General features: G+C 44.2%; 1 pseudogene; it reads right to left on the reverse strand.

Annotated features, from left to right (window-relative positions):
- Positions 1-201: 201 nt before the first annotated feature.
- LOC104862898 lies at positions 202-1,348 on the reverse strand (annotated as a pseudogene).
- Positions 1,349-22,661: the final 21,313 nt, after the last annotated feature.

The raw sequence follows: 22,661 nt of genomic DNA on the forward strand, positions 1-22,661 counted from the left end.
AAACCAAAACCAGATAATACAAATAGGAGAAATAGTGTAAGAAAGCCTCAAAGTCATGTAGGGTACCATATCTATTACCCCAGCAGGGTTAACAGGACAGTGACGATTACAAAGGAAGCTTGGCACGCGAGAAAGGCTTTCTTTGGGCCAGGCATTTAGCTCAGTGGTGCCCCCGCCTGCCTCACAAACACAACAAGATCCCGAGAGTTCGATCCCCGGTACCCACCCTGGTACCAGATTCAGGAAATCAACAAAAAGAAATTTAGTTTACACCACTGTTACAATAACTAAAAATAACCCAAAACAAGAAAATTAAAAACAAACAGAACTACATATCAGCAGAGCCTGTTCATTCTCCAGACCCAACACTTGGGACAACGGCCTCTGGTTCTCGTACCTCGTGCGCCCCTTTGTTGCCTTGTGAAGCGTTTGTGCTAAGTCTTTCAGAAGAACTTTAATGTCTGTCTTAAAGCCTCTACTTCCAAGTTACGTCAATGCACGAAGGCCTCTTAGTGTTTTATCACTATCTGTAAGTGATTCCCCATCTTGTCAGAGCAGTCCTTGAAGATCTCTCTCTGCACTCCCTCCTCCTCCCGAATTTGGGCGAATTCTTCTCCTAAGGAAATGCACTGCTCTTGGTTCGCGTTGGACAGCTTCTTCTCTGGCATTAACTTATCCTTTTGGAACTTAATATATTTATTTTGGGTGTGATGACTGTCATGTGAAATTGGGAAAACTTTTCCAGTTGTACTTCCTTGCTTTTTTGTTTTTGTTTTTGTACTAGGCATTGAACTCAGGACCTTGCAATTGTGAGGCAGGTGGTGGCACCCTGTGCTAACTCCCCGGCCCTATCTCCCTTCTTCTTTGACTACACCCTATATTGCTTAATCTTTCACATCAAATGATCCTCTTCAAGCATCCATGACTTCTCTTTACTTTGGTTTTCAAATCTCAGTTGCAGAAAGTCTTTGAGGCGCTCATATAGCAGTTTTTGGGTATGATAGAGACTTTTGGTTAGCTCTTTGACTTTGTCCTGATTTCTCTGGTGCTGAACTTCTATTTCCTCAATGCGAACACGCCTGTCCTCCTTGAGCCCTTCAACCTGCTCTCTGGAGAGCCTGGTCTGTCTTTGAGCTGTTCTGCAGGGCTTCCACTCGTAGGACGAGTGCTTGTGTGTCTCTTTGGTAATCCTCAGAACTGTCTTCTTACTCTCTCATCGATGGTTTTTTCCTTTGCTTACTTTGGGACCTGCTTTGGAGGTAGAAGACTCACTCGGCTTACCACACTTCCACAGCCTGGACGCTGTTCCAGAGAATGTGGACCGCAAGAAGCGCTTCAGGTCTTCCCGTCAGTGAGCTCTGAAACAGTACCCAGGATGTGCATGCGTGTGAACTAAAGGCGTCCTCCCCTCTGATTCCTGCAGCCCCTGTCTGTCTTGATTCTTCAACCTTCTCTGGCCATCCGCACCCTTTTGTTTGGTTCCAGGGACCAGAACTGTGCGTTTGTAGAGGTTTCAGTCCATAATCAGCTGACTCCAAGGCAGGGTGGCAGAGGGGCAACAGCTCATGGTGGAGGAAGGCAGCAAAAGCTACAAGAGCCCAGCTTCTTTCTTTTCATCTTATTTTCTTCTCTCAGTGTAATTATTTCCACATTTATCTATGTTGTGTAAGTCAGTAGCTCATTTCTTTTACTTGCCGGGCAGTGTTACATGGCATGGGTCTGTTGTGTAACCATTCCCTTGCTGTTAGTTATTTGGATTGTGTCGGGTTGTTGGTTATAATAATAAAAACAGCTATGGACATTTGGGTACAGGCTTTGTGATGTATGTGATCATGTCTTTGGACATATGCTTCTGCATATAAACACCTAGGAGTGGAGAGGCCAGATCACCTATGGCCAGAAGTATGATTAACTTTAAAAAGTTACGAATCTCTTTTTGTAGTGGGGATTGAACTCGGGCCCTTGTGCTTGCGAGGCAGGTGGCAGAACCACTCAGCCAAATCCCCAGCCCTTTCTTCTTTTCTAATGAGGGCATTTAGTGCTATAAATCTCACCCTAGTTACTGCTTCACTGTCTTCTTTCACCTTAGTTTTGGGAAGGGGAGTTACTTACCTTCTGAGTATGTGGAGGTTATCCAGAGTTCATTCAGTGATTTTTTTTCTAACTTAACTACTTTGCTATTAGAGAATGCACTTGGTATGACTTAAATACACTTAAATTTATTGAGACTTGTTTTATGGGCCTAAATATGGCCTTCTTGGAGCACGTTCTAAGTGCCCTCGTGAAGAGAACCCTGGGTGAGTGTATGGAGTGTTGTATAAGTGGCAGTAGGGCAAATAGTTTATAGAGTCATTCGAGCCTCCTAATGTCCACAAGTGATTACCTGTTGGCTTGTTACAGCAAGCTGTTATGTGTTAGCTGAGAACTATTCGACCTGAAATTTTAGAACAATGTTATAGTGGACCCCACAGTATTTTTATCTTGTTTTATGCATTATTGGGAGACTCACTACATTTCTCAAAGTGAAGTTTTGTAAACTACAGTGTGGTGAGCTGATCTGTGCAAGCAGTGAATGTACGGGTTCAAAGGGGTATGAAATCCTTGGAGAGTTGTATACCTGCTAGTGCATAAAAGTCTGCTTAACTGGGTTATTTAATCATTTCTCATATTTATTTATTTTCACACCATTTTTTCCATATGAACCTTACTAAGAAAGTCTCTCAGAAATAAATTATTTGGGACATATTTTAGGATATACTTAGTAGATATACCTTTGGCTGTTGTGTACAGATATTCTTTATCATGTTTGGAAAATATTTATAAATTTCGATTTTAATAAGAATCTTTTTTTCAAGAATAGATTTCAAAATTTTAACAACTGTTATTGGGATGATCATGTGGTTTTCTTTTTCATTTATGGAAGGGACAGATTATAGAACTGCACATATATGACTTTCTGGCACCAAGCAGATATTAACATACTAGACTTGTATTTAGAATTTTAGATCAATATTTATACTTGAGATAGGTATAATGTTTTAACAAATGTACATATTAGTTGTGCCGTGTTTTGACACTCAGGGTAATGGCAGCTCATTAAATTAATTGGAATTGTTTCCATCTGTTTCTGTGCCATGGAGTAGGTTATAGTGTAAGCATTTTCTATTTGAAAGTTTTAAAAAGCTTACTCATAAAACTGTCAGGCCCTAGAGCCATAATTAGGTTATAGGTATGTGCAATTAGGGGAATATTTAATTTATTTTGTGTGTAAAGCATGGAGGAGAGTTATATGCTTGACATGTTGAAGACATCTCCTAAAAATAATAGAGCCCCTTGGCACTGATTAAAAGAAAATGTAGGCCTCCTCTATTTTCTGACTTGAAGTTTTCCTTCACCAGGGAAATAAACACAGTCAATCAGCTGCAGGTCTATGTATAGAATTTTTGTTTGGGATGATAAGAAAAAGATGGGGACATGGTTCTACAACATTGTGGTCAAATTTAATGCCAACCATGAATTATTCATTTAAAAATGATTAAAATGGGAAGCTGAGGCAAGAGGATCTCAAGAACGAGTCCCTCCCAGACAACTTAGGAGGCTCTGTCTCAAAAAAAAAAAAAAAAAAAAAAAGGTTGGGGATTTATTTAGCTAAAGCACCTCTGAGTTTGGTACTGCAGAAGTGAAAAAAAGTTTAAAATAGTAAAATTTATGATATGAAAAAAATGTTACTACCATAAATGAGAAATAGGAAAATAAAAATTGCAGAGGTAGTAAAAAGACTATTGGTGGTTAATGATTTAGGGGGATGGAGGGAGGGATGAAATGGTGGAACACAGGGAATTTTGGGGGCAGTGAAACTTTGCCTTGTGATATTGTGATGGTGAGTGGATGACATCTTTCACTTGTCAAAACTTAGAATTATACAGCACAAGGAGTGGACACTAAACGATGGACTTCGGGCCGTGATAATGTATCAGTTTGGTTCAGCAGTTACAACAAGTATCCCGAACTCATGCAAGAGGTTAATTACCGAGGAAACTGGTGGGGCGGAGGAAGTATATGGAGACTCTGTGCTTTGTGTTGAAATTGTTTGTAAACCTAAAACTATTTTGAAAAGTAAAATCACTAATGTAAAAAGAGAGCAGCCAAGGACAGAAATGTGTACAAAGGGAAGTATGAGACTGACAGGCACTTCCGGTCAGAAACAATGGACTGTCGTCCAGAGGATGGTGGAGGAAACTGCTCAAAGAAAACGTCCACCCAGAGGGCTTCACCAAGTACAGCAGCTTTGCAAGTGAAGATGAAAACAGATGTTCTCACACATAAACAGCAGGAAGAATGCTTCCCTTCAATCCTACACTACAAAAAATGTTAAAGGAAATCTTCTGGGCAGAGAGAAAACGACACCAGATAGAAATGACAGAAAGCGAACAGTGAACATGGAAGAAAAACTGCGTATATCCGAGAAACTGAGTGCTGCTATTCCTGAGCTGTAGGGGGCGCTGCAGTGCCGAGGAGCCTGGTGGCTGGCCTTTCCCATTCCTTTTCCAAACCGGGGTTCAGTACCTCGAGTTTGCTAAGTCATTTATGTCATTCGTGTCATCTTGTCACTATGACAGACTGTTTGCTTTCTTGATTCCAAATTCTTGGGGCAAGTGTCATCTCTGCCGCTATTCCAGGCACTGACACTCACATTATTCAGAACTGATGCTCGTATTTCACCTGCCCTTTGAGACCAGAAACAGGTGAAATATAAGTATCACACCAAAATACTAAAACTGAAAAATGATCAGAGCATCCGTGTGCTGTGTGGCGATTTTTCAAATCTCAAGTCCCTTGGTCAAAGTAGAGGTCCAGTTCTCCTTCACTGCAAGCGTATTCATGTCATCATTGTGAATTTCTTACAGGTCTGGAGATGGGGATGTTGATGTCCGCATTTCCATCACGATGCAGTTTGAGTTATTTAATAAGAATGCTCACATTTATGAGCTCGCATTTGGGGGGCTCAGCATTTTGGGTCGGAAATGTGCTTATGCACATGGCATGAGATGTTTATAGATCAGGAAACTGAAACACATCGAGTTTAAATAGTTTGCTTAAATTTATCCAGCTAGAAAGTGGCTTTGCTGGGAGTTGTCAGGCTGACTTTAAATCCTGTAGCCCTGGCCACTGTCTACTTCAGTACCTTCACATATGCTCACTGATCAATTTTTTAGGAAAGAAGAGACCATGTTGATGTTATTAAAGTTATCAAATCTATTTAATAGAGTTTATAAATATAGTTTTTTAAAACTACAGTTTCATATTGTTTTCAGTAGTTTTTACAGAGACAGCGGCATCATTCTCCTTTTCCAGCAGGGGGCGCTTCCAGCGCAATCTCCGTGGCCCTGGCTTCCTTAAGTTTCTAGCAGTGGAGGACGGATTCTGTGCAATTATGTACTGAGGACAGCATCCAACCTCACACCAGTAGTTTTCCATCTTTGAAAGATTCGAAGGTATCCCGTATGCCCAGGGTGGTTACTTCCAAACGGTTTACAGAGACTCAGAAACAAAAGAGTCTTGCTCTCTTCTTCTGTTTTAAGAAGAAAGTGGACAGGGACAGGAACACAGTCTGTCAGTACTGACTCCTGTGTCCCAGGTGGGGCGTCCCACAGGCACACTCTAGGCCAGGTCACGGGATGCGTGGGACGTGGTAGGCATGGGTCTCCCTGAGTGAGGAAAATACGAGGGCAGGTTCGGGGCTAAAATTCTGCTCCTTGTCCAAGACTCTTCAGTTGTAATTAATAAAATCCACACTGGATGTCTACGCATTGACTTGGTGGGGAGTAAGTTTTCCCTGATAAGCCAGAAAGGATGGGATTTGGAAGCCTGTTGGAGATAGTAGAAGGGAGCTTTGGGGTAACTGCTTTGTTGGGTTTCGCTTTGTGTGTGGCTGTGTTTGACTTTATTGTGTCTTCAGGTGGGTGGTCTCAAAAATCTGCTCCACAGGGAGTAGAGAACGCAAAAGAAGGAGTTGCAATACCACGAATGCACATGTGGAGACAAGGTGAGGGTTGCTCTGATAGTGTTTTTATGACTTTGTGGACTGGAGGACATCTCATCCAGAGAAAATGAATGTTGAAGTAGCTTGGAAAGACTTTAAAATTCCAGAACATATGTTCAAAAGCTCTGGAAATTAAGAGGAAGCTTACAGCACAGATTCTCCAACCGCTTTTCAATGTCTGAGTCCTCTGGAGGTTATGTGGCCTGTACTTGAATTCTTCATGGTACCACACACACAGAAGGGAGGGGAAGGAATCTCTTTCCATCTTGGCTAACTCCGACCACTAGAAAGCAAACTTAGCTTTCAAGTCTATCCACTGGTGTTGGATTTTTGGATGCTCATGGCTTACATTTATTGAGAGCAGGGAACTGGGTTAGATCTTATTTTACATAGTCCTGAGGGCATCTCGATGCATTAGTCAGCTTGGGCTGCCAGAATGAAGTAGTGCAGATTGGGCTTCTTCAACAACATACATTTATTCTCTTATAGTTTTGGGACTTGAAATCCAAGTTCAATCTCCTGGAATGTTTGGTTTCTGGTGAAGGCTGGCTTCCTACCTTGTAGATGCTGTCTTTGGCCTGTGGATTCACATGGCTGTTCCTGGGTGCACATGCACGCACACACATGCACACGCACATCCCTGGTGTCCTTCCTTTAGGGGAACTTGTCCTGTTAGTTCAGCACCCGATGATCTCATTTCACATCGATTACCTTCTCACCCCATCTCCAAATACAGCCATCTGGCAGCTGGGGCTTCAACATGAGAATTTTTAAAGCAACACAGCAGTCTGTAACACCAGGGTGAATATTCGTGTTGGTATTTTATGGAGAAGGGACCGTAAGGAACCAATTTTGCATGCAGTGAGTGTTGTGATTTGGACTGAGGACAGCCTTGCTGCTGATCTCCTCCTTATACCACACAGCCACAGGGTCCTTAGTTTTGGAAACGGAAAGCCAGTCCACCTTGGACTTGAGGCAACCCATTGGCAAACCCTTGTGCTCAGTATTTTGCCCAACCCTATTCATTTAGCAAAAGTTTGCATCTTGATACAGAATGAGCTTGTAGCAAGAAGGGCCATGGCCAAATTAATTAAAGCCTAGAATACTAATTTGCTAAAGCTGCTGTAACGAAGGACTGCAAACAGAGTGGCCTAACAAGAAATTTACTTTCCCAGAGTTCCGGAAGGCAGAGGTCTGAGACGACAGTGTCGTCAGGGTTGGTGTCCTCAGGCCTGGGCCTGTGTGTGGCTTTTTCTGTGGGTGTGTCTATCCTAATCTCTTCTTCTTACAAGGGCATTGGTTATATTGGGTTAGGGCCCATCTCAGTGACCTCATTTTAATTTGCTTACCTCTTTAAAGATTGTATCTCCCAATACAATCACAGCCCAAGAACTGGAAGTTGGTTTTCACCACATGTATTCTGAGAGACATAATGCAGCCCACAGGGCTAAACGCACTGTGTGGCTCTCTGCATCTTCACCAACAGAGGGCGCTAAGCTCGCAGTCGAGCCGCTGGGAAGAAGTGGGTAGACCAGCAGGATCCCGTGCCCAAATCTCCCAGACGAAGCACAGCTTGTTTTTCTGGGGTGTACCCCCGCTTACTCATGTGCCCCACGTATTTCTAAATGGTAGAGAAAGAAAAAAGAGACGCAGGCATTTTAATACAATAAAATGTTACTCTTTCTGAACCTTGCAATTATGTTTCCAGAAAACATTTTTGTCTCTGTTAGCATCTCTTCTTCGTGTTCTATTTACTGTTCCTGCTAGCACTCACTTTCTGTCCCTTCCCACCTGGCAATTACCAGTGAGTTACATAAATAGATCTCCTTACCTATCAATACACATGGGAGTAGCTTGCCCTGGTACACAGTGTCCTCTGCAAAGGGCATGGACTTACGAAACCACATCAGTTACAGGACTTCAGAAATAAGGGAAGAACCATAGAGAAGCACCCAGGATCTCACACACCCAAAACAAGTGTTTTCATTTTGCCCATTGCTCACCATTTCTTAGTCACATTCTTAAGCTAGGTCTCCTTTCAATATCTGGGAAGGAGCCGAGTGTGGTGGCACACACGCCTGTAATTCTAGCACTCAAGAGAGGCTGAGGCAGGAGGATTGCCATGAGTTTGAGGCCAGCCTGAACAATATGGTGAGACCATCTCAAAAAGCCAACCAATCAAATACCCCACCCCCCAAAAAAAACCAACCACCCAATCAACTAACCAAACAAAAAACCTGGGAGGATCCAGGCAGGCCGACACAAACCAAATTAGCTGTTTACAGACAATTTTAGTACAGGGAATGGGCCATCTAGGGGTTGGAGAATTGAGGAAGCAGAAAAGGCACAGAGACGGGGAGATGGTGAGAAACTAGGAGCTTGGGGAGGGTCTCTAAGGAGCTGTTGCTCATCTCCGAGGAGGGGCAACTGTCTGGCTGCTTGGACATCTCCACAGTGGTGGCGTGTGACACCGGTTCTGCAGGTTGGGGAGGAAGCTACAGGCCGAGATAACGAGAGATAGCTACTGACCCCGCAGTGCCGGGCCTTGCTGGTTGGTACTGGCAGGAGTGCCAGCGAGCAGAAGAGAGCACGGTCCAGTAGCTTCTTTCCCAGCAGTCCTTCTCCGTCTACTGCCCAGTGCTGGCAGAGCTAACAGGAGGCCCACTGACAGGACAAATGGAGCCTGTGGAAATCTCGTCCTGGTGGCACACAGCAGAGTGCAGATGCAGAGAGAAAATCGCTTTGTCCGTCAGTTCACCTCGCGTCCGCTCGGCATCCACAGACACGCTGGCCACACATGGCTGGCTGTTTGGACTTCCGCACGATGGCAGTAGCCAGTCTATTTCTGTCTAGTCAGATGCAACTATCTTTCCTATAAAGGAAGGCACACAACTCGTACAGCCTCATAGTGTCCACCTCCCAGTGTCAGTCCTGGTATCCACCTTGGGTTAAGTACTCTCCAAATTCACCTGTCCACCTTCTGGAATCTTCCGTAACTTAAATAATAAGCTCATATTTAACTACAACCAACAGTCCATATAGAGGATAAAAAGGGAAAAATAAGGGGAAAAAATTAGTCAACACACACTATAGAAACAGCACAAGAAAGGAGAAAAACACCCAATATGCTAGAATACTTGTTTCTTTGTTCATGATGTCATAATTGATATTTATAACTCATTTTTCTGTGAAGTTTCCAATAAGAAAGAAAGAATACTGGGTTAGAGTTGGAGACAGCAGAATGAACTCAGGTTACCTTAGATTTATAAACAGATGGAGGGACCCAGAAACTGGTGGAAACGTATACACACACATGGTTTATACACAGATATCGCCTACATTTATCCACTGAGAAAAACCTCAAAACAGTAACACTCCAACCAGTCAGCACACTCAGTGCGCAGATTTGGATTTCTAACTATCATCTTACAATTAAAAAAAAAAAATCAGGATTCTGTGATAAAATGGTTGATTCTAGAGCCAGAATGGAGAAAATACAAGATGGGCCTGGAGCATTCTTTAGGGCTAGAAAGCAAGGAAGTGCAAAACAAAAAAAAACAAAACACACAAACCAATGAACAAGAGGAAAGAAGGACGGGAGGAAGCCAGAGGAGCAGGGAGCTGAGGTGAGAGAGCTCCCTATGGCCAAAGGGGGACAATCGGAACATGAAATAAAGAATAAACCACAATTTGAACAACAACAAAAAATATTTTGACACATCTCAAAGTAAAGATGAGTCCGTGATGATATAAATAAGTGATTGAGAGAAAAGTAAGTGGAGAAAAGAGACCCCTCTTCCAAAGCACATTTGCGGGTGCTTCTCGTTGGCATGAGGTAAGATCGGCTCTCTCCCTCCCCTGCTCTCTGAGGCTGAGCAGGACTTAGGGACTTGCTTCTAACAAAAACAGCACGGAAAGGAAAAAGCCCAACCCTAACCCAGGGGTGCAGGGAAGCATCGCTATCGAGTGGCCCTGATGTGATGTGCCCAGAACCACCTCACCTTGGAGGAGACCAAGGTCCTCAAAACGCCTAGGATCGAAACTGTCAAGATCGCGAAAGACAAAGGAATGGCTGAGAAACAGAAAAGAATAAGACGTGGGCCGGGGGTTCAGCTCAGGGGTTCCACCACCTGCCTCACAAGCTCAAGGACCTGAGTTGGAGCCCTGTGTACCAAAAAAGAAAGAAAGAAAGAAAGAATAAGAAGATGTGGCAACAGAATCTAGGAGTCATATTCTGGGTTGGTTGCTGGAATAGAAGAAAAATAGAATGTTAACGGGAAAACTGCTGAACCCAGAATAAAGCTTGGGGTGTAGTTAGTTCATAGTAATGACCAGTGTTGGTTTCTTGGTTTGGCAAACGTACCCCAGCAGTGTGAGATGGTGACCTTAGGGGAAACTGGCCAAGGGGTTTAGGTATGTGGGCAGTCTCTCTACTCCTTTTGTTATATTCCAATATAAAAATGTATTTATAAACAATCTTCCTCTTTTCCCTGACCTAGTCCCTGAGTCGGTTGGGGTTCTTTTTCTGTTAGGGTCATTCAAATCTCCTTTTAAATTTTATTTACTTATTTATTTATTTTTTTTGGTGCCGGGGATGGAACTCGGGTACTTGCGCTGACAAGGCAGGCCACCGAACCGCCGAGCTAAATCCCCAGCCCTAAATTTTATTTTTACTAGTGTGGTTGCAGTACATAATGATTACATTCCTCAGGGGAAGTTGGGATGCACACAACACATCTGAATTCTTTTTTCATTTCCTTCCCCTCCTCCCTCCATCCTTTTTGCAAGAGATCTATTTCCCCATTTCCTGTTATCTATCCTTTATTTTGCCCTTTACATTTTGGGTTTCTCATATAAGAAAAAACCATGTGATATTTAAGCTTGTGTGTCTGATTCAGTTTACTTAACATTGTGGTTTTCCTACAAATGACTCATCTATCCTTCTTTATGGCAGAGTAGTATTCTATTGTGTGTAAACTCCATATTTTCTTTATCCATTCATCTGTTGATGGACAAATAGGCTGATTCTATGATTTAGCTATTATCAGTTGTGCTGCTATAAATATGGATATACACATATCACTGTAATAGGTGTTTTTAACTTTTGGAGGAAATACTAGAAAGCAAATAGCTGGGTCAAGTGAAATTTCTATTTTTAGTTTTTTGAGAAATCTCTATACTGATTTTCATAAGGGTAGTACTAGTTTACATTCCCACCAGCAATGTAATAAGGCTTCCTTTTTCACTGGAGCCTTACCAGCATTTGTTATTATTTGATTTCTTGATGATAGCAATTCTTTCTGGAATTGAAGGGAAGTTTCAGTGAAGTGGAATATCAGTGTTATTTTAATTTGCATTTCTCTAATGATCGGAGATGTTAAATATGTTTTCATTTATTTATCAGCCATTTGTATTTCTTCTGAGAAGTGTCTATTCATTTCAGTTGCCCATTTTTTTGATTGGGTCTTTCATTTTGGGCATCTCTACTTTTTGAGTTCTTTATATATTCTAGATATCAGTCCTCTGCCCAAAGAATAGCTGTCAAAAAAATGTTCGCCCAGTTTGTTGGTTGTATCCTCATTATGTTTGTTGTTTCTGCTTTGCAGAAATTTTAAAATTTGATATGGTTCCATTTGTTGATTCTTGATGTTATTTCTTGTATAGTTGGGGCTCTGTTCAGAAAATCTTTACCCACACTTATGTCCTCAGTTCTACCTGTTTCATCTTCCACCAGATTGTTTCAAGGGTCATCAAAATTGTAATTTATGTGAATATTCATTGGTCTGCTCTGTCTTAGTCGCTATAGTTTTCCATTAACTATTTCTACTGGATAGGAAAGGCTAAAAGGAATCTCAGAGAATCCTTGGAACCACTGGATTCCTCTTGACTCCTTTGTGCAGCCACAATCCAGTTATTAATCATGCCGGCTTGTACAGAAGTACCTTCTTTGATTGTCAATCCAGAGGCACAAGGACCCCCCAAAGGTCCAGGGGTATCAGGATGGCCCTGGTGGGAGCATTTCTTCCTTGAGTACTACTACCTCCAAACCAGCAAAGCTTAAGTATTGAATGATGGATACCAGAAAATGTGCAAGTGGATTGTTAGCTGAAATAGCGAAGGGATTTATCTTGTGTTTTACCCATTTGCTCTTGGACTCAGGTCTTGTGAGTATGATAGAAAATAGCAGCACCATGTTAGTTATTGCTGATTTAAAGTTTATAATGGTTCTTGTAAAATATAACCCAACTTTCCCTTGGGAGTGGACCTCATTCAGGAAGCCATTCAACTGGACAGTAGGTCCTGTCAGACCTGCCCTTTCTGGAGCTGGAGTCTTTGTGAGGACAAGTGGTTACCTTGATGGCTATGAGTCGGTAATTTTACTTATTTTCCTGAGAAATGAGTTCCTTGGTCAGAAACAATATTGTGCAGAATAATGGTGAATAAATATTCTGTAAGACCACAGACATTTGTACTGCTAGAAGCATTTCTACCCAGAAAGGTTGATGCATGTCTGTTTCAGTGAGGTCAAATTCATGGTCCTTTTTGGTGAAAGAGGTCAAGGATAACACATGACTACCAGGCAGCTTTGGTCTTCAGGGCAAGGCGTTGCAGTGCAGGTCCAGTGTTGATCTCTGTTGTTGAGGGTTGTGAAATGGCTCGGGGGAGAGAAGCCTGTGTTGGGGGTGTGTGGAGAGCACCAGGCCAAAGCCTCTTGCACATGCTGGGTGGCTGGGGCAGAAGCTGCTCACACGTACTGATTGCCAAGAGCCTCTGCTGCGGTGGATGCCGGTGGTGAGCAGCAAAATGGGCACCTAGATCCCCACTCCTGTTCGTGTTCTCAGAGACCTGCCCACTGGTCACCCGATCTTGTTCTTCCCAAGTTCCTGACCAACTGCATGACTGCCTGCTCCATGCAAATCATTGTACTTCTGTACCTCTGACCACCTCTCCGAGACAGCAAAGACTCTCCATCTTTGGGGCATTCCTCATCGGGTCATAATAAGAAGCAGTCTGTTCTAGGTTACTACATTGTGCAGAAGCATCCAACAACCCACTGTCTCAGTTACTAAGTCAGAAGGGTCTCTGTACTAGCTTACATAAGTAGACTGAGGCAGAAGGTGCAAAGAAGAGGGATAGGTGCCAGGTTAGCCTCAGACACCTGCTCATGCAAGTCTCCTGCGCCTTCTGAAGCTGCTTGAGTCCGATTCCTTGCACTATTAGTGCCTGGAAGAGTGCAACTAGGATCTTGTGCAGTTCCAACATTATGAATCCCCATGTCAGGATGGGCAGCTTAGACCACGCTACTGCATGATGTAGGGTGATTAGGCGCATCTGAGAGTCGGGAGCCACTTCCTGAAGGAATAATGTACAGCTGAAGGGGAGGGTCACATTTTTCTCCTAAGCCTTTAGAGCCCCGTGCTGCCTCCCCTCCTGGAGCTTGTCCAAGGCTTCACACAGTATTTCTAGTTGCCACAGACTTCACACATCGTGGATCTTCTGGATTGTAGGCCCCAGTGATGGAGCCACTTGCTCTGGAGCCTGAGCTCATTGTAGTTACTCTTGTCCTCTGGTTCCCCTTGAAACTGGAAGGCTGATAGACAAATGGGTCAGAGTAGCACATTTAGTGTGATGCACTTCCCCAAAATTTAAAAAAAAAAAAAAAAAAGACCCACCAAAAGGTATTATCTCTTTTTCAGTAACGAGGCAAGAGGAGAAATGACTTGCCTGTCTCTTTGGGGAGAAAATACCAACACACTCTTTCTTCTCTCAGTCTCCAGTGACTATTTGTCTTCTACTAAATGACCTCTTAAGATATTGGGTTTCTTGTGTATCAGGTCCAGTCAGCATAACATTACCTATACACTGGGAGAGAATGATTTTTGAGGGATATGTAGACCATGAAGATCTCTACTCTGAGGTAAACATAAAGGTGTACTATTGGCCCTGCCAGTCAAAACAAGTTGGTGGTGCTTGGAAATTGTTGGAGAGAAAGCCAAGCATCTGCCATGTCAAGCACTGCCTACCAGATGCAATGAGTCTCTCTGATTTGCTCCAGGAAAGTTTCACATCTGGAGGAGCAGCTGCCATAGAAGTCAGCACCTATTTATGTTTATAATAACCCACACTGTCCAAGGTCCATCTGTCTCCTGACAGACCAAATATCTGTTAGATGGGAACGGTGATATAGGTACCATTATTCCTTCTTCCTCTGAATTGTTGATGGTGATACTGATTTCTGCAAATCCTTTAAGGAACAGTGCACTTTTGGATTTACTTTGCTAGCTCAGTCCTTCCTACAGTCCTCTCTCTGTGGATCTGAGGCAATGTGGACGTTCTGCTGTTATTGTGCACACCTTTTAATCATACATCCAGGAAATGGAGAAATGGCTAATGTGTAGCAGTAGGCGCTCTCTGATTTGGTCTTGCAGGAAAACTGCATTTGTTAGTTAACTATTATAACCCCCTTCCTCCACTTTGACTAGTGGATTGCAATGATGTTTTGAGTCTTTAGGATTAAACGTCAATTCCCAGGCAGTGTCTTTAATCTCAGAAAGGTCTAGGCATTCTACTTTCCTAATGTGTAGTCACGGTTCTTTGGGGTCATATGTCCTTTGGGAGAAGACTAATGAATATGTGCTTGCAACAGGGTTTCAGGTCTCTTCAGTCAAGTGTGAAATGGTTTGGGTCTAGAAACTGGAGTGAAATGTTTCCACCGTGGTGGTACAAGACTCCCTTTTGTGGTGACCTCACTCAGGTTTTCAGCTACCAGGACTGCAGTTCTTCTTACTCTGTAGATCAAATAATATTTTAGTTGGCTGCATCTGCTCCCTTCTCAGGGCCACTAGGATCAATCAGCCACATTGGACCAAAGACCCATGCAGAATCAAAGATTTCGATCTGCTACATCTCTCCTGCAGCCCACCACTCTAACATGTGACAGTATTTCTGACAAGACACTGCCGCATTGGTCTCTGTTACTCCAGGTTTCCCATCACCCCTAGAAATCAGGCGTCCCATGTCAATAGAGACATATTCCACCATCAGATTAGCATCCAGGTGATACACATCAGAGAGCTTCACAAAAACTGCGGTGTTTTGCTCGCTGTTGTAATTCTGTGTTGGGAAGTGGAGAAGGGGTGCAGTAGATGTTCAAGTGGTAAATAATAAGTCACTCTATGTTCCTATCTCCATAGACCCCTTGAATTCTGTCCTGCACACGATACTAGAAAAGTTCTAGAATTCCACCCTTGGCGAATGTAGGTCACCACTGAGTCTAAGTCATGTCCATCCAGCGGAGCAGACTGTTAGCACCATTTCTGGTGGCAGTAGCTAATGCACTGAGTCCCTGCCTCAGGCAGTCCCACCCATGTGAGCCCAAGAAATGCACCCAGACCAGGGGATGCCCTGTCCCCTTTGGTCTCATATTTTTTCAACCCACTCCTACACACATGGTGAAGTTTCTGCTGGTGTGGATTAGCACAGTCCTGCACTTCATTTGGAGTATAAGCAATTTCATTCTAGGTTATATTTTATATTTGACCCTCTGGGGTGTGCTAAGAAGAATTTAGCATTTCCTTTTATACTTACCAGTTTATTACCAAGTTTTACCTTGTGTGTTTAGTGACTGCCTTCAAGGGCTATGCGCTATTCCTTTACACTGAAATATATACCTTTTAACCTACTCTCCTAGTAAGGAGAGTTTAGATCATTTGCAAGCAATCCTAAAACTGAACTCAAGGTTGTTTCATTAAATGTCTTGAATCTTGTTTTCCTAAGAATAAAATAAAATATAACAAAATAAGCAAGACATAACCAAGGGGAAAGATTCTGTTCAATGGGCCAGGATGAACATCCGAGAAGGTTAGCTCAATGCTAGCTCTCCAACTGGAGAAATAAGTGGGGTATGTCTTTTTGACCAAAGACATTGAAAGTTGGGGTGGAGGAACCCATGAGACTATCTTTTTTATTGTTGTGCATTATTTTTATGGCTCCTAGGTTCAATGTCCAGGTTACTCATAGAAATAGTCCCTAAGTGAGGCAAAGCAGGAGCAGGTCTGTTTTCTAGCACAAGGTAAGCAACACCTTGTAACTTGCTTGTATCCAGCCACTGAAAGTCAGCGTGCAGCCTCAGTGTGAGGACCTGGCACAGTCGGTGTGTAGCTCACCACCCTCTTTAATGGCCAAGTGCTTCCAGGAGGGTCACTGCTGACTCCCACTGCTTGGTTGGGAATTCCCAGTTTCAAGTAGGACCAAAAGGACTCTCATAAGAGAAAGCTTTGATGCCCCCTGGCTTCATGGCGACCTATGAGCCCTGTATTACTATATAAATTTTGAGTCACATATTTTCTAGGTCTCCAAATCGTTGGGACCAAGCATTTGCCTCCATTTCCCTTCTGAGACCGATACCCTGTCCCAAACTCCATTTATCTTAGGCCTTGATGCCTTGATGCGGTCTGGAGGTCCGTGTCTCTGCTGGTTATCTGAGCACCCTGGAGCTCGTTTGCCAATGGAACCAAAGTGCTGTGGCCGATGGTCGTCTTGACTTAGTCTTTGAATTGCATGGTTTATCTCTGATGTTTGCTTAAGCATTCCTGACTTCCTTTTGCTTTTTGATTAACTGAGTGTAGAGTTTCACGTACCACAATTTCTGTTTGTAAGAGTACTGAAATGTTTAAAAGATCATCTACCAGAGGCAGGGATCCTAACTGAGGTCCCCAAAGCATGTAGCATAATAAAAGAGGGTGTTGCCGATAGTGGTGGCTCACGCCTGTAATCCCAGCACTCGGGAGGCTGAGGCAGAAGGATCCCTGTGAGTTCAAGACCAGCCTGGGCTACATAGCGAGTTCCAGACCCTGTCTCAAAAACAAAGAAACAAACAAACAAACAAAAAAGAGGGTGTCAGCCACCTTCTTAGGAGTGACATGGAGGACCTAGAGATGGTTTTGGGGATGCAGACTAGGTGTAGAGACTGCGCACCCTGGGGCTTTATGAAGATTACAAGGTGTGTGCCATGGTCTGGGTGGAGTAGCTAATGCCTCTCCACTGCTTCCTTGCTGAACTCTTCAGTGGCATCTGTATTAGTTACCAAGCTGTGTAATGGCTTCTTTGGTGGGAAATCCAGGGTGGTGCAGTCTGTTCCTAGGCCACCAGATTATGAGAAAGCTTCTGTGTACACTCTGTGGCCAGGCCAGAGCTCGCCAAGACTGTCTACATTTTGCCTCTCTCCAAGCTTTTCTGGGGAAGCAGCCCAAGTCACAGGTCACCTTGAGTGGAATTCTTGAAATCCGAAGAAGAGAGTGACTCATGCTCTTGCCCTTGCATCTAATCCTAGACAATGACAGAGATGTTAGGAAGCTCCTTTAATATCTCTTCTTGTGAAGCAGAAGAGCTGGTCAGCATCCCAGTGGGGTGACATCCTCACTTCTGTCGGGAAGCCCCTTCCTCCTTCATATCCTTGTTTGCTCCTGGAAGAGGCCTTTGAGTCTGTGATGCCCAGACAGGGAGAGGGAACCCTCTCATGCGACCCCACAGTGGACGTTCTGACGCTCTTCAGTAGTTACCCCTGCTCTACCCCGCTCTCTCCCAGTAGTGTCCCCCAACCACACCATCAGATCCTTTCTTAGAGTGTGTCATCATCATTTATAATTTGTTACGAGCACCAGCAGTTCTGTCTGTAACGGGAGCCAGCGGTGAGTTATGTGCTTGGAGGCCTCTGGGGTGACAGAAGTGCCCGAGGGTGAAGTCTATTCCTTGGCCAAGGGAAGGATGTCAGAGCACCTTTAGCTGATGCCCACCAAGCCGATGAGTGATGAAATTGTGCTAATGCTTTCACCTTACTGTCCCATCCGAGTTGCCTGTACTAACTCAGCAGCCTTTCAGGAAGCAACTAGGGTCCATCCATGGTGAGCCCCTGAGAGCAGCGTGGTCAGTCCTCCGTACCTGTCCTCCCTACTGACCATGTTTAGAGGCTGCTGTGAGGGTTTCATTAGGACCAGAGGGCAAAGAAAACATGCCCATGTCTTCATGTGAGAAGTCACAAAACTGGGAAAAGTACTTTCCAAAGGGGATTTGAACACAGGAGCTTTGAACACAGTGGCTGGTGTGCGCTTTTCAAAGCTTGGGAGAAGTTCCAGAGCCTGGGAGGCTGCTCAGGCCTGAGCAGTGCAAGGCAGCGTGTGGGGCAGCTCTTTTGAATGCTACCATCCAGGGTGGCAAATGGCTTCCTCACACCTGCTGTGAGGCCCAAGATAAAAACAAAAAACTGCCATTTTGCTAGTGGGAAGTAAAGTAGTAGAGATCAACCAGAGAGGATCCCTTGAAGTTTAAAATAGAGAGCTGACAGCACACAATACCTTGATTTCTGTCCTTAGAAAATGAAAGTAATATTTGCATATTTTTGAGCATAATTGCTAAGGTTCCAAAGAAGTGCATTTTTTTTGCTAGTAGCGAATGCATCGCCATTACACATTTGTCAGTGGAAATGAGCTCTCTGTGGGTAAAGGTAAGTGCTCTTTGCTGTGACAATAAAGGAGACAGTCTCCCTCGCATGAGCTACTGTTGTGGCTGAAGTTTTGGAAGCTGTGAGCTCCTACTGCAAACCGTAGCTTGTTTATGAGAACCTGAAGTTCAGTGGCCATCTGATCTCCGTTCCACGTCCCACAGGCTCCATGTTTATTTCACATGGAAGCAATAAAAGAGACCTTTGCAAGCATCTTTCAGAAAGTGATGCAGTTGGCAAACTGCAGTTACCTAGTCATCTAACTCCATTCTGCTCAGCAAACCATACAGTTAACACAGGTGCATGTGCTGAACACACAGCGTGTTGGCCTGGATTTAACGAAGCCTTGAGAAGACGTGCTCAATACCACAGTGGGCTTAATTTTTATTTTGCTTGCTAGAAAATTCATAGTCTTGTCACTTAGCTGTTGGTAGACAATAAAATTACAAGGGATGTGTGGATCCCTGGACATTTGAGGGAGGACTGCAAAAGGTGCAGAGCTTTGATTCCGGTGGCGCGTTCATCCTCTCCAGCTTTGGAGTGCAATGGGCTCATTTGCAAATTACCACTGTTGGGGTGTTAAACAAGTCAAATGCCTGCTGTCAGATTGCTTGCCTTTGTGAATGCCCAGGATTTACAAGTAGAACTTAAACTCTAGTTCTACAAATCACAGCTAGCATTTGTTTTGTGTCTGTGGGTCAGGGAGGAGTTCCAGTTCAAGTGACAAATGACCAATGCCCATGACTTTGTTGGGGGCGCCCTCTGCCCCTCACTTCCTGGAATAGATTCTTTGGGGTGAAGGAGGGTCTGTGGCACCAGTGTTTGGAAGTTCCTGGGCTTGGTGATGGATGCCGATAAAATGCAATGAAATAAGCCTGACTGCTTCCCGGAAACCGTGCCTCTGACAGTACTTATTTCCTGGGGATTAGATGTGGGGGCCATGTATACGTGTTAGCTGCGGGGAGAGTTTGTCTCCACCTTTCAGAGTGATCAGGGTCGGGCCGGGGATTTAGCTCAGTGGAACTGTGCCCTGCCTCGCGAGCGCAAGGTCCTGAGTTTGATATTCTGTACCGAAAATAAACAGAGTGATCAGGGTTGATCAGAGTTACGTACAGAGATGGGGCCACATTTGCTCTCCGGCTGCTTTCTTCAGCATTCAGGGAGGGTTGGGATGAATCCTGTGATATTCCTGTGAGAACCAGTTGAGTGCGCAAGAGGGTGTGTTTCGGGGCATCAGTAGTGATGTCAGCAATCTTCTGTTCATGCATCATATGAATGGGGAGATTTAGCCAAGCTTTGTATTTTTTTGGTAGGGGCAGAGGGTTTCACTACCTATCCCAGGCTGGACATGAGTCCATGATGGTCATCCTGCCTCAGACTCCCAAGTGCTGAGATGACAGGCAGACACTACCATGTCCAGTTTTGCCAAGTTTTATGCTTACCCATGCCTGGGTCTCACTACTCACTACAGTCTCACGTCTTGAAAATCACAGTCACTGTACTGTAATCTTTTTAGCTGTGGCAAGGAAAGAGTTGATAGTGAATGGTATTTGGCCCTGAAATGGGTGGCGGAAGCATCCACATGGTGCTTTCGCTTTCTAAGATTAGAAACTGGGACACCGATCCTGCCTTTCGGTTCTTCTTTCTGAGAACTCATTCAAATTGCTTCCCATCCACTTCCTGTAAACAAATTAGTATCCTGATTGTGAGACTTGCACTGGCCTTAATAAAGTACTCATTACTCAATTGAAAGCAATTTAGCGACAGCTGTACAGGGCACAGAGAGATCCCCAAAGTGTTCAGTACTAAACTGCAAGAGAGTGATCGCAAGCGTTTCCTATAAAATGTCAGGGGAGTCACACCAGCTACCTGCTTCAAGTTCTGTTTTTAAAAGTCAGGTAGAGCAGCGGTGTAAGTCCCTGGCTGGAGGGAGAAAGAGGAACCGAAACAGTCGGTCGAGTGACATTTCCTGGCTTCTCTCAAAAAGAACAGTCTTTTAAAGGATGCCCAGCCACCCTTTTCAGTGCCTGCTATACGAATTCAGTCATGCGGATGTGATAACGTAGTCTCCCCTGAATTCTCATCAGCATCTCGTTTCATGTCTATTTCCGGGGACTAAATGGTAGCAGCAGGTGAGCCTAAAGCAAAGGAATTGAAGGATTTGCCACGCAACAGCCTTGGTACTAGTGATGGCAAGGAGCCGCCGAGCTATGCCCGAATGCTGTGTTTCATTTTCTATTAATGGGGTTTGAATAATAACATTTAGTTTGTCACTACAGTCCAGTGCTTGAGGAGCAGCTATTCAGTGTGACTATAGCTCCTGCAAACATTTTCATGATATCACCTTGACATCGTGGTAGGTAAAACGTACTTAGGATAGGTATTTAGCAAACTCAAATGCCCAACCCCCCATGCTTCGGACTCACAGAGACTGGCAAACGTTTTGTACAGGGCTGACTTTAACTCCACTTGGTGCCATATCTCAGCTCTCTTTGCATCTTAAGGGAAGCAACACCAGCTGTTCATTGGGAATTTGCAAACAGTCTTGTTCTTGTGCTCAGTGTCTCATAGCAGGTGAAACGAAAGAGGTGAACATTTGAGTTTTTGAGTTTTGTAGGAATCTAGGCTCCTGGTATCTTGCAACTAGCAGCTTTGGAATTACTATGGCATTAATAGTGTCTCTTTTTCATGTAGGTTTTCCTCAAATGTCTGCTTATTGGTATGTAAATATGAGGGAATAAAAGGGCTGGTTTGGTCAAGAGTGATGGCACACACTTGTAATCCCAGCACTCTGGGAGGCTGAAGTAGGAGGATCACAAGTTCAAGCTCAACATGGGCAACTTAGTGATGTAGTGAGGCCCTGTTTCAAAATATAAATAAGTAAGTAAATAAACAAATGGCCTGAAGATGTAGCTCAGAGCAAAGGCCCTGGGTTCAATCCCCAGTTCGAGGGGGAAAAAAGGCCTATTTGGAGCCTTGTGAGGGCAGATATGACCACTGGCTGAGTGCAGGGGAGGGAGTCAGTCCTTGCATAGTGCTCTTCATTGCCCTTGCTGGGCTGTAGGAAAGGCAGAGTTTATTCTGCTAGAGTCTCCAGTTTCTGTTTTGCCTTTCCATGGAGTGGGTGTGGGAGGAGCCTGAGGACCCCTACTTCCTCTACTCAAATGGGTTGGGCATGGGTGGGGTGCTGACCTTTGGGGCATGTGTAGCATGCTTGCCTGCCCCCAGCCCATTCTCCCCACGTGCCCTGCAGTCTGAGCCAGAGTCTGCAGTTGGGTCTGTGGCCCACATGCCCCGCTCTGCACCCTACACTCCACACTTTCATTTGCTTCCTGTTGTTTAGAGCTGCACTGAGATGTTTTGTCTCCTACCAACCTTTCTCATTCCCCTTGTAGAACTCGAAGGGTGTGGCTCTAAGGCCATTCGCAACAGGATGGTGAATTTCTCAGTCAGTAAAATGGAGAATTTGTCATTCTGTGACATCCTGGTGATGGTTTGATGACATCAAGGAATCTGCATCTGATGTTCATGGCCCAACCTAGTGCCACAGCCTGGTTTTTGTTGTTATAACAAAATACCCCAGAGCCAGTGATCTATGAAGAAAAGTTTACTTGGCTCACAGTTCCGGAGGTCAGGAAGTCCAAAAGCCCGGTGCTGGCATCTGCTCAGCCTGGCTGAGGGCCTCTTGCTGCACTGTAACTTGCCGGAGGGCATCATGTGGCGAACCGGGTCAAGTGTGTTCACTTAAGACTTCCTTCTAGAGCAGTGAATGCCAACGTGGGGACCCCATCTTCCTAGCTGCATCTAATCCTAATAACCTCCGAAAGGCTCTCCTTCCGAGTACATGAACACACAAACTTAAAGATGATGTTTCCAACGCATAAGTTTGGAGGGTATAGTCTAAGCACAGATCGTAGTCCAGTCAAATCAGCGAGCGTATCTCACCTGGGTATAGATGCAATGGGAAGACTGGAAGTGGATATTTGCTTTGTTTCTGTTATATTCCTATAGATAGATTGTTTTACACTGGATGTGCTATATAACAAAATATCACTTTAGAAATGTCTAGCTGGAATTGAAATGTTTCATTAGTGTTATGCTTTCTCTTTTAAATCAGTA

The sequence above is a fragment of the Fukomys damarensis genome, unplaced genomic scaffold, assembly GCF_012274545.1.
Source record: "Fukomys damarensis isolate Sample0158 unplaced genomic scaffold, DMR_v1.0_HiC HiC_scaffold_18, whole genome shotgun sequence".
NCBI classification, from domain to species: Eukaryota; Metazoa; Chordata; class Mammalia; order Rodentia; family Bathyergidae; genus Fukomys; species Fukomys damarensis.